Source organism: Capsicum annuum, chromosome 1 (assembly GCF_002878395.1).
Source record: "Capsicum annuum cultivar UCD-10X-F1 chromosome 1, UCD10Xv1.1, whole genome shotgun sequence".
Lineage (NCBI taxonomy): Eukaryota > Viridiplantae > Streptophyta > Magnoliopsida > Solanales > Solanaceae > Capsicum > Capsicum annuum.
Genome location: NC_061111.1, coordinates 244540725 through 244550700, shown reverse-complemented (window position 1 = coordinate 244550700; position 9976 = coordinate 244540725). Strand labels below are relative to the sequence as shown.

Genomic DNA, 9976 nt, shown 5'->3' with positions numbered 1-9976 from the left:
TTCCATCCATGGATGAGTTGAATAGTTTAATGCTAACATTGTTTTAATTCTTCTGATTATATATAGTCCATGCTATAATAATGTTATTATTTTTTTGATTACTTTCCTATTACTACTTGCTGATCATGATTGAAACGCTTATTCCTCTCCTAACGTTGCAGCTGAAAGATTACCGGCTAGCTGACTTGGTAAGCTGGACATAAAGCAGTAATATGGTATTTTGGCAGATACACGTTGATCACGTTGATCAGGTTTGCGTCACATCTATTTTCAATAATAATCATGAAGCATTTCTGTTGGTTTCTATTAATTATTCTGGGAAGTATGTAGCCTTTGAATACTTGCTTTCTTAAGTTAACAGTCACTTTTGTTGGTTCACTATTTTTTCGTTGCTTTTGTGTCTTTATTCTTGTTCTCATACTATCGCCACTATCTAAATCGAATTCCTGATTAATATGGAACATACATCAAAACCAAAGCTAAACATGCATACTGCTTAATATCAAGTGCAGTGCTCAACAATAAGAGAGGATTATTCTATAATGTGAAGTTTGAAAGTGGAATTTTGGCATAAAAGACGATAACTTTCTTTTACTAGAAAGAGAGGTATAAACCAGAAACAAGATATAATAAGAGTGACATAATTAATGATGGCATATTTGTGGCTAATGGATATGTAAACTGTACAGAAGGCTACCAAGGAGATACAGAGCATCACTAACATTTCAGTAATAAATTAGCTTTACCTTGGTGTAGTGAAATTTGTGTCATTCTTATGTTTTTTTAAGCCTACAGAGGAACTCCGGAAGTCTTTCTGCTTTACGTTTACCTAATAAAAATTTACAAGGCAATGAGTACCTTTGGTATTCGAGTATGGTTTTTTTTTCCGTCTATTGAACTCTGAATCATCTGCCGTTTTATGGATTTTGTTATAGCATAAGAATGCGGACAAGTAAAAAGAGCCGACTGGTGATATAACTATTGAATACATTACAGCAGAAGATGAAATCTTTCACGAGCTACTATCTTTTTTTAACTTTCCTGTTTTGCCGTACTGCTAAATGTTTCTGATTCTTCCTTTTATTGCTTCTTAATTAAGTTCTTGGTCCTTCGGTTTTCCTTTCCATGCAAAGCCGGTTAGGACTGACGAGGTAAGTGTTTTTCTTGTAGTATCAAAGATTTTATGTATTTTATCGTGGTGATTTATATTTAGTCTATATATGTTGATTTCCTACAAAAGTATACACCAATTAAATGTCACTCGCACACATACTAGAATCATTCAATTGGGATAGAGGTTATGATAAATTGAAGGTTCTACTGCATCACTTTGTTGATCTCTTTCCAAGAACGATGGTTTGCATTTATAAAATAGTAATAATTTGCCACTCGGAACTTTAAAAGTGCAGTTGTTAACTATCTGTTGAGAGACCATGTGTTGGCTTTTCGGATCACTCTATAAAACTTTTGTAGAGTTTCATGTATTGGGAAAGCTAACCTATTTGGAAAAGGATACAAAATTGTCCCATGGCTTTGTTCTAATGGCAAGAACGTTGAGCTGATGTGTGAGTTAGATGTATGTCAAGGTTTCAAACCTTACAGGCAAAAGCCTGTCATCTAAGTGGAGAAGGGTAGAGGGGTAGGTCCATTATCCACCGAGATTCGAACAGTGTGGCCTATGCTACAGTAAACAACAAAGTTTGTTGAGGTTATGAAGTCACTTAGTCGAACTAGGAAACTATAAGGAAAGGAAGGCTAAGGTTATGAAGTAAGGCCACCTTAAGGGTAGATGAAAAGGTTCATTATCCACCAAGGCTCAAACCGTTCTCCACCGGCTCTCGAAGATCCTATTAAAAGGGGAAAAAAGGGAGTGGGGGCATCGATTTGAATCAAAGGTATAATGCTATCTTTTTGTCACATGGCCCTGGTTTTCCTAAACTGGCAGTATCCCTTTAAAGACAAAACTGCTATTCCTTCTTCCATCCATGGATGAGTTGAATACTTTAATGTTAACATTGTTTTAATTCTTCTGATTATATATAATCCATGCTATAATAATGTTATTGTTTTTTGGATTACTTTCCTATTGCTACTTGCTAACTGATTACAGATCATGATTGAAACACTTATTCCTCTCCTAACGTTGCAACTGAAAGATTACCGACTAACTGATTTGGTAAGCTGGACATAAAACAGTAATCTGGTTTTTTGGCAGATACGCTTTGATCAGGTTTGCTTCACATCTATTTTCAATAATAATCATGAAGCATTTCTGTTGGTTTCTATTAATTATTCCGGGAAGTATGTAGCCTGTGAATACTTGCTTTCTTAAGTTCCTCTCAGAGACAATCTCAGTTTGAGTCAAGTCTACTCTTTTTTCTGCTTAATCTACTTATATGATATCTTTGTAAGGGTTTTTCTGAATTTGATTTAACTTGCTGGGATTGGATTTTATGTAGGTCTGTATTTGTTCTGCGATGTTGATCAAGTGAGTTGACAGGGAAAGAGTGAAACATGTTGTCGGTGCTATGCTCTCTAATTCTTTCTCCGCTAATGGTGTCCCGGTTACTCTGGTTGGTTTCATGTGTTTCCTTTATCTAGGGTTGTGTAAAGTCTGCATACATTGCCCTCCCCAGACCTCAGTTATGGGATCGTACCAGGTATATTGTGGTTGTTGTATAGTAATTGCAATAACTTACAAGTGTGCTACATGACACAGCCTTTTTCTCTATATTTAGAATGACAGAAGAAGAAAGTAAATCAGCTCCACCCTCTCATTTAGAAAATAAATTTGCTTTCCTTGTGGCTTCACAATTGAAAAGCACTACTTTATGGTGATCATAGCAAAGAAAAGTGTTTATCTAATTGTTCTATCCACGCCTTTTGTATTTTCTGGAATAAATCCATTCTTATAACAGAGGAAAGGCACTTGTTGCAAGCAAAGTCCCATTGCCAAGCTAGCGTGCTGATCTTGACAAGCGTCATGGATTTACACAGAAAGAGGAATAGTACTGATACCTTGCTATTGGCTGGTGAGAATGTTCTTTCACTTATTGTTGCTGATGATTTGCTTGTATTGCTGGTTTTAGTTAACGTATAACTTAACTGTAATCATACTAATAAAAGAATTAATTAAACTGTAACCCATCTCGCAGATAAGGATGTCTGCAGAGATTGAGGAAAGAGTCGGAAATCTATTGAGTATTTCACACGACACAGTAGATGCGGGACTTCCTCTTCAACATTTTGTAATTCTGCCCAATTATGACGACAAATACGAGTCCGTGCGTACCTTATCCCTTTTTAGCTCTACTGGCCATGGAATGAACATAATTGCGGGTGTTAATTTGGGTCTGGAATCCATAGCGCGACCTGTCCTTGTCATAAGCTTGACTATTGCTTCTGCTTTCTGGCTTGGTTGCACTTCAAGATTAACAGATGAAGCTGAAAATCTAACTGGGGGATTGTTTGGCACTGTTGTAGCAACTATGAGAATGCTCAGTATAGCAGCGTAGGTTCTCACCATGGATATGTTTCGTTCAATAGCTAATAATGCTGGTGGAATTGTTGGAATGAGCCACTAGGTGATGCTAATGTTTCTGAGGAAAAGCATGAAGTTGCGAATATTATCAATATTCCTGAAGGTACTCCAAAGCTTTTCTTTGTGATTTTTGAAATGGTAAAAAGTTTGATTACCAAGATAGCTCCTGCCTTCAGGTAACCGGAATTGATGATTTCATGTGCTTTTGATGAGTTTTAAAATTCATAAATATTATCAATAATATTTGGATGTTGTCTATGATGTAATTTTTGGTATTACACCAGCTATTACTAAGATGTCTTCCTCACATTTGCTGTGATTCCTTCTCTCTGAACTGCCGCAAAGTGACCTAATTTCTCTTCTTTAAGTCTTTTGGTCTCTCAAGAATGGGTAAGGAGAAGATTCACATCAGCATTGTGGTCATTGGCCACGTCGACTCTGGAAAGTCAACTACCACTGGTCACTTGATCTATAAGCTTGGTGGTATTGACAAGCGTGTTATTGAGAGGTTTGAGAAGGAAGCTGCTGAGATGAACAAGAGGTCATTCAAGTATGCCTGGGTGCTTGACAAGCTTAAGGCTGAACGTGAGCGTGGTATCACCATTGATATTGCTTTGTGGAAGTTTGAGACCACTAAGTACTACTGCACCGTGATGGATGCCCCCGGACACAGGGACTTGATCAAGAACATGATTACTGGTACCTCCAAGACCCGTGAACATGCTTTGCTGGCTTTCACCCTTGGTTTCAAGCAAATGATTTGCTGCTGCAACAAGATGGATGATACCACTCTCAAGTACTCCAAGGCTAGGTATGATGAACTAGTGAAGGAAGTTTCTTCCTACCTCAAGAAGGTTGGTTTACAACCCTGACAAGATCCCCTTTGTCTCTCTATCTCTGGTTTTGAAGGAGATAATATGATTGAGATCTCTACCAACCTTGACTGGTACAAGGTTCCAGCCCTTCTTGAGGCTCTTGACCATATTAATGAGACCAAGAGGCCATCAGACAAGCCCCTCCGCCTTCTTCCACTTCAGGATGTTTACAAGATTGGTGGTGGTATTGAAACTGTCCCTGTTGGTCGTGTGATCAAGCCTGGTATGGTTGTGACCTTTGGACCTCCTGCTTTGACAACTGAAGTCAAATCTGTAGAGATGTACCACGAAGCTCTCCAGGAGGCACTCCCTGGTGACCATGTTGGATTCAACGTTAAGAATGTTGGTGTTAAGGATCTGAAGAGTGGTTATGTTGCCTCAAACTCCAAGGATGACCCAGACAAGGGGGCTGCTCGTGAACCATCCTGGACAGATTGGAAATGGATATGCACCAGTTCTCGACTGCCATACTTCCCACATTGCTGTCAAGTTTGCTGAGATTTTGACCAAGATCGACAGGCGTTCGGGTAAGAAGGAGCCTAAGTTCTTGAAGAATGGTGATGCTGGCATGGTTAAGATGATTCCCACCAAGCCAATGGTAGTTGAAACCTTTGCTGAATACCCACCATTGGGTCGTTTTGCTGTGAGAGACATGCGGCAAACTGTTGCTGTCGGTGTTGTCGAGAATGTTGACAAGAAAGGACCCAACTAGTGCCCAGAAGAGAAAGTGAACAGGGAAAGGGTAATCCTGGAGTTTTCAATGCTTTTCTATTGTCAAAAAGTGTGTTATGTAGACTCTATTTTGTTTAGTTCTGCTATATTTTTATCTTTGATTTGCTTTCTAGCTTCTTTAAACAAAAAAGCGTAGTATCTGAAAGTCTTTTTGTAATATTTCATACATGTACATGAAAATGCCATATTCCACCATGTTTGCACTTTGTCCAAGTACATTGATTGTCTTAGGCTTTTATCTTCATTACCAATACAAACACTGGAATAGAAAATTGAAGATATATGTAATTATTAAAAAATATTGTCATTTTAAATAATTATGATAATTTAAGTCGTGGTATGATTCTCATAACAAATTATATCAAAATCTAATGAGTTGGGCCGTGCTCAGCACGGCCAATACCTATCTAGTGTCTTAAAAAGAGTGTTGTTCTTAATTGGTCAACATCATATGGGCCCTTCACCTCACTTACGTCGATTGCAGTGAAGACGATTGAGATTCATCCATCTTTAATCGAAGCTCGTAATGAGATGATTGAGATTCATTCGTCGTTAATCGAAAATTCATAATGAGATGATTGAGATTCATTCGTCTTTAATCGGAGATTTTAGATAGATCAATATCAAAAAGTTGGAAAAAAATTATTGGAACTATCGCCTCCAACAATGTGTTTTGCAATATATGGATTCAAATTTGATCGATCGCATAAAATTGTAGACATGATTTTATCTTTTTTTGTGATGGGCCCTTCTCCGAACCTTGCACATAGCGAAAGTTTTAATGCACCGAGCTATCATTTAATTTAATATAATTTTATTTTTATTTTGACGTACTGACATAACTGAAGATCAAAGTCGATTTTCCATCTCAAAACTTCGTCGCTTAATTGAACTATACATGATCTGATTCTTTTATCCTAATATAAATATCGAACAATTGGTGAAATTAAGAAAAAAGAAAAAACAAAGGTCAATGGATGGAAGCATCAATATAGGTTGAAATCATGATCTCCATAACCACAAAATGTATATTTTTATTATTGCTAATTATTATTATTCCTAGAATATCTACGTACCAATAAAATTTGTATGTTTGTTAATTTGTAGATTCCTATTTGTTGATAACCATTTAGCATGGATTATACATGAAATGTATATCAATTGTTGGAATTTTAAAGAACAATATTTGAAAGAGAAAATGCACTGTTTTCATTCTGAACTATAAACGAAATTGTTGAGACACACTCTAACTTAAAGCGGTCCCTATTACCCCGGATTAATTAAAATTGAATTTTTGGCAACCTTAAGTGCCTACATGGCACACTGTGTGAATCAACACACTAAAGGTCCACGTAGTCACATGTATATGCCACGTAGGTACTAATGTTGCCAAAAATACGATTTTAATTAGTCCAGGGGTAATAGGACCCCCTTTAAGTTTGGATGTGTCTCAACAATTTCGTTTATAATTCAAGACGGAAACAGTGTATTTACTCTATTTGAAAAGTTATGGATTGTCTTTGATAGTCTAATCATTGTTATTTAAAAAAATTAAAGTTTCCTGTTCACGTTGTTGGAGAGATCATGATGAAAAAGTTAGTAATTCATTTATTTCTAAATAAGTGGTATTTTTAATTTAAGCATATCGCTTAAGACAGTACTTATTTTTTAAAAAATGAAGCATATTTTTACTAACTTATTCAATTATCCTGGTACTTTGGAAGAAAAAATGTAACTCTTTAGCAGCTTTGGTTATATAAAACTCTTTTATATTCAAGGAATGATAAAATTAAAAGAACGTCACTGATGTCTTCTTTATTATTCTAAAGACGAAACACTCATACAATCCATTAAATTTGTCTGAAAACTCTATCCATTTAAACATTTAGTCTCATTCCTATTGAACACAATACTATAGACAATTTTATTCATATCAGAAATAACAAATTGAAAACTCATTTCATAAATAAAATGCAGTGGTTGATTTCATGAATCATTCTTGGAGTTTGAACACCATAAATAAATCAAAAAAATAACATAAACATACAACGTAACTTACAATATTTACAAAAATCTCTCTCCTTATAAAGTAATTACAAAAATTTCAACTTATTATGCATCTTCGTTGAATGTATCTTTAGCTAATTATGTATCTTGATAGATCAAAAAATAAAAAAATATATCGGGAGCTAATTATGTATTTTTGAAAAGAAAAAAATGTATCTTCATTGGATGCATTATGTATTTCAAAATACCCAAAATCAAAAAAAAAAAAAAAAAAAAACGGAAACTAGTTATGTATCTTTACAACGGAAAAAATGTATCATCGTTGGATGTATCGAGAGCTAATTATATATCTCGACTGACTCAAAATTAAAATTTTTATAATTAGATAAAATATCAAAATTTTCTTAATTAAGCTTTAAATTATGGGATTTATGTTGTTTTCTAGAAATCCATTGTGCACCTGTCACATATATCTTTTGGGCTCCTTTGTGTTTTGGGTAAAGTAAAGGGCCCAAAACATAATTAGCCACAAGAATATGATCCAAAACTAGCCCAACAAGCCAACCCAATTTGCAATTCAGGTCCATTTAATGGATTCTTTTGTCCTCTTTTCTCCATTTTATTTACTTTCACTTTGATGTAGGGGTGTGCATCGGTCGGTTCAGTTTATTAATATTTTATTTTTAAGTATGTTAAATCAATAATCAAATCAATAAAATATTTTTTATCGATTTTTGATTTATTGATTTTTAGTCCTTAATGGTTCGGTTTTCGATTTAACCGATAAGAAAATACTCATAAAATAGAAATAGTAATAAATAACATTAAAAAATGACTCTTAGTTGCAACCAAAAATCTTGCATGATGTGTTTTAATTTATAAGAATTTTCAAGTTTGAACTAAATGTTGATAGGAAAAATTAAGAGTTTGTATACTCAAATAATAGATTTGTTAATTTGTAAAAATTAAAGAGAAATTAAGAGAAATATATAATAAGTTTATATATATATATATATATATATATTCTTATTGGGTTATCGGTTTACCCAATAAGAAAAAATTGAACCGAACCAATAACCCAATATTTTTTTTTATATAATAATTTTAAAACAGTGAACCCAATAACAATAAATCAATAACATTTTTATCGGTTCGATTTTTGCACACTCCTACTTTGATGCAAATGGTATACCGCATATTAATGTGGTTATATTGTTTTCTCTCTTTTGAATTAAGGTTGGTGGCCGGACTAGCTTGCACTCATCACTTCATATATTTCAACTGTTTCATTGGGTACTTATTGTTGTCTTTAGAATATAAAATCTATATTAACACCAACAACTTCAAACACAAATTCTAACAACTTATGAACCATCAAAATGAAGTTTAAACTATTTTTTGGAAGATAGAAAAAACCATCAAAAAAGAGACGAAGAAATGAAAGAATTAAGTTCACCCAATTCACGATGTGTTGTAAAGAAATTTATCCCCCTCAAGTATCCGAGGTTAATGGAATATATTCTTTCAGGATAAAATGATTTACTTCAGCAAATAGTGGTACCTCAAATTTGCCGAACTTTAAACCCACTCAATGATTTGTAAATTACAATTGAGTTTTTAGGAAGAAGAGGTTGTTTTTCACTTCAAAAAATTGTGTCTTTACCCGAGGAAAAAAATCAGGTATCTATAGCCAAAAGGTGGTGCTTCAGAAAAGAATCAATGGTTCTTGAAAAGACACATTGTTTCGAACCGTAGTCGATCGGACCCTACCTGCGCCCGCAGATGGTCCATATGCAATCGCAGGTCATATTTTATTTTTAAAAATGAACCTTGATATTTCTGTTTTCACACAGTGCCTCGAAAGGTCACGTGTCTTTGAGGTGCGTTGTGACATGTGTTCGCACATATACTCGGGTGGGTCCGCAAATGAAGGAAATTATCCTATTGGATTTTTTTTTTCGATTGAAAATATTAACTCTCAAATTTAAATGAATTTTGTCTAAATATAATCTCTCGATTGATTTTGACAAATCCAAATGTGACTCGAGAGAGCGATGACGACGGGAGACTTGCCTTCTTCTTGCTTCACTATCCACATGTAGGAATGTATCTTAATTTAAGCACAAGAATGTTCCTTTCTCCCACCAATGTATGAGAACGGTTCTTTCTTGAAGTGAAAACTCAATTCACTTTTCCTCCATTTTGTTCCCTTCATTTTTCATCGCTTAAAACCAAACAATTACACTAATACAAATGTCAGGTAACTCGCAAAAGATTGGCATATAGAAAGAAATCACCTTTCTTTTCTTTGTTGAGATTTTAACCTCTACTTTCCCATAACTTTCTCTCACGTTATTTGATTATTGTTAGAGGTGACAAAAACAAATCTAATTAGTCTAATCTATTTAAGTTTGAACTGGTTATGAGTCCACATATTTATTAGCTCAACTCATTCCAGTCCAACCCTTTAAATGAGTTGATGTAGTCCAATTATTTTTTGAGAAATTTCAACAAAATATCTTAAAAAGAATTTTTTTTCTTATTTGATATGTTATATGTAACCGATAAAGTTATATATGACTATAATAAAGAAAAAAATAATTTTATTATGTACCAAAAATTTATAAGAAAATAAATAAAACAATCAAATCTTTGTAAAAATAAAAAATTACATATATACACAAGATAATTTTACCTTATTACATAAAATTTCATATTGTTTTTTTACAAAAATTCTAAAATAATTACTTAAATCCCTTAAATTCACTCTTTCTCTCTCATGACTCATCCCCTCATACATACCAAAATACCATATTTTGTT

The 9976-nt window shown here is 34.1% G+C and overlaps 1 pseudogene; it reads left to right on the top strand.

The window, feature by feature from the left end:
- The first annotated feature begins 3927 nt into the window (after positions 1-3927).
- On the top strand, positions 3928-5364 carry LOC107863067 (annotated as a pseudogene).
- Positions 5365-9976: the final 4612 nt, after the last annotated feature.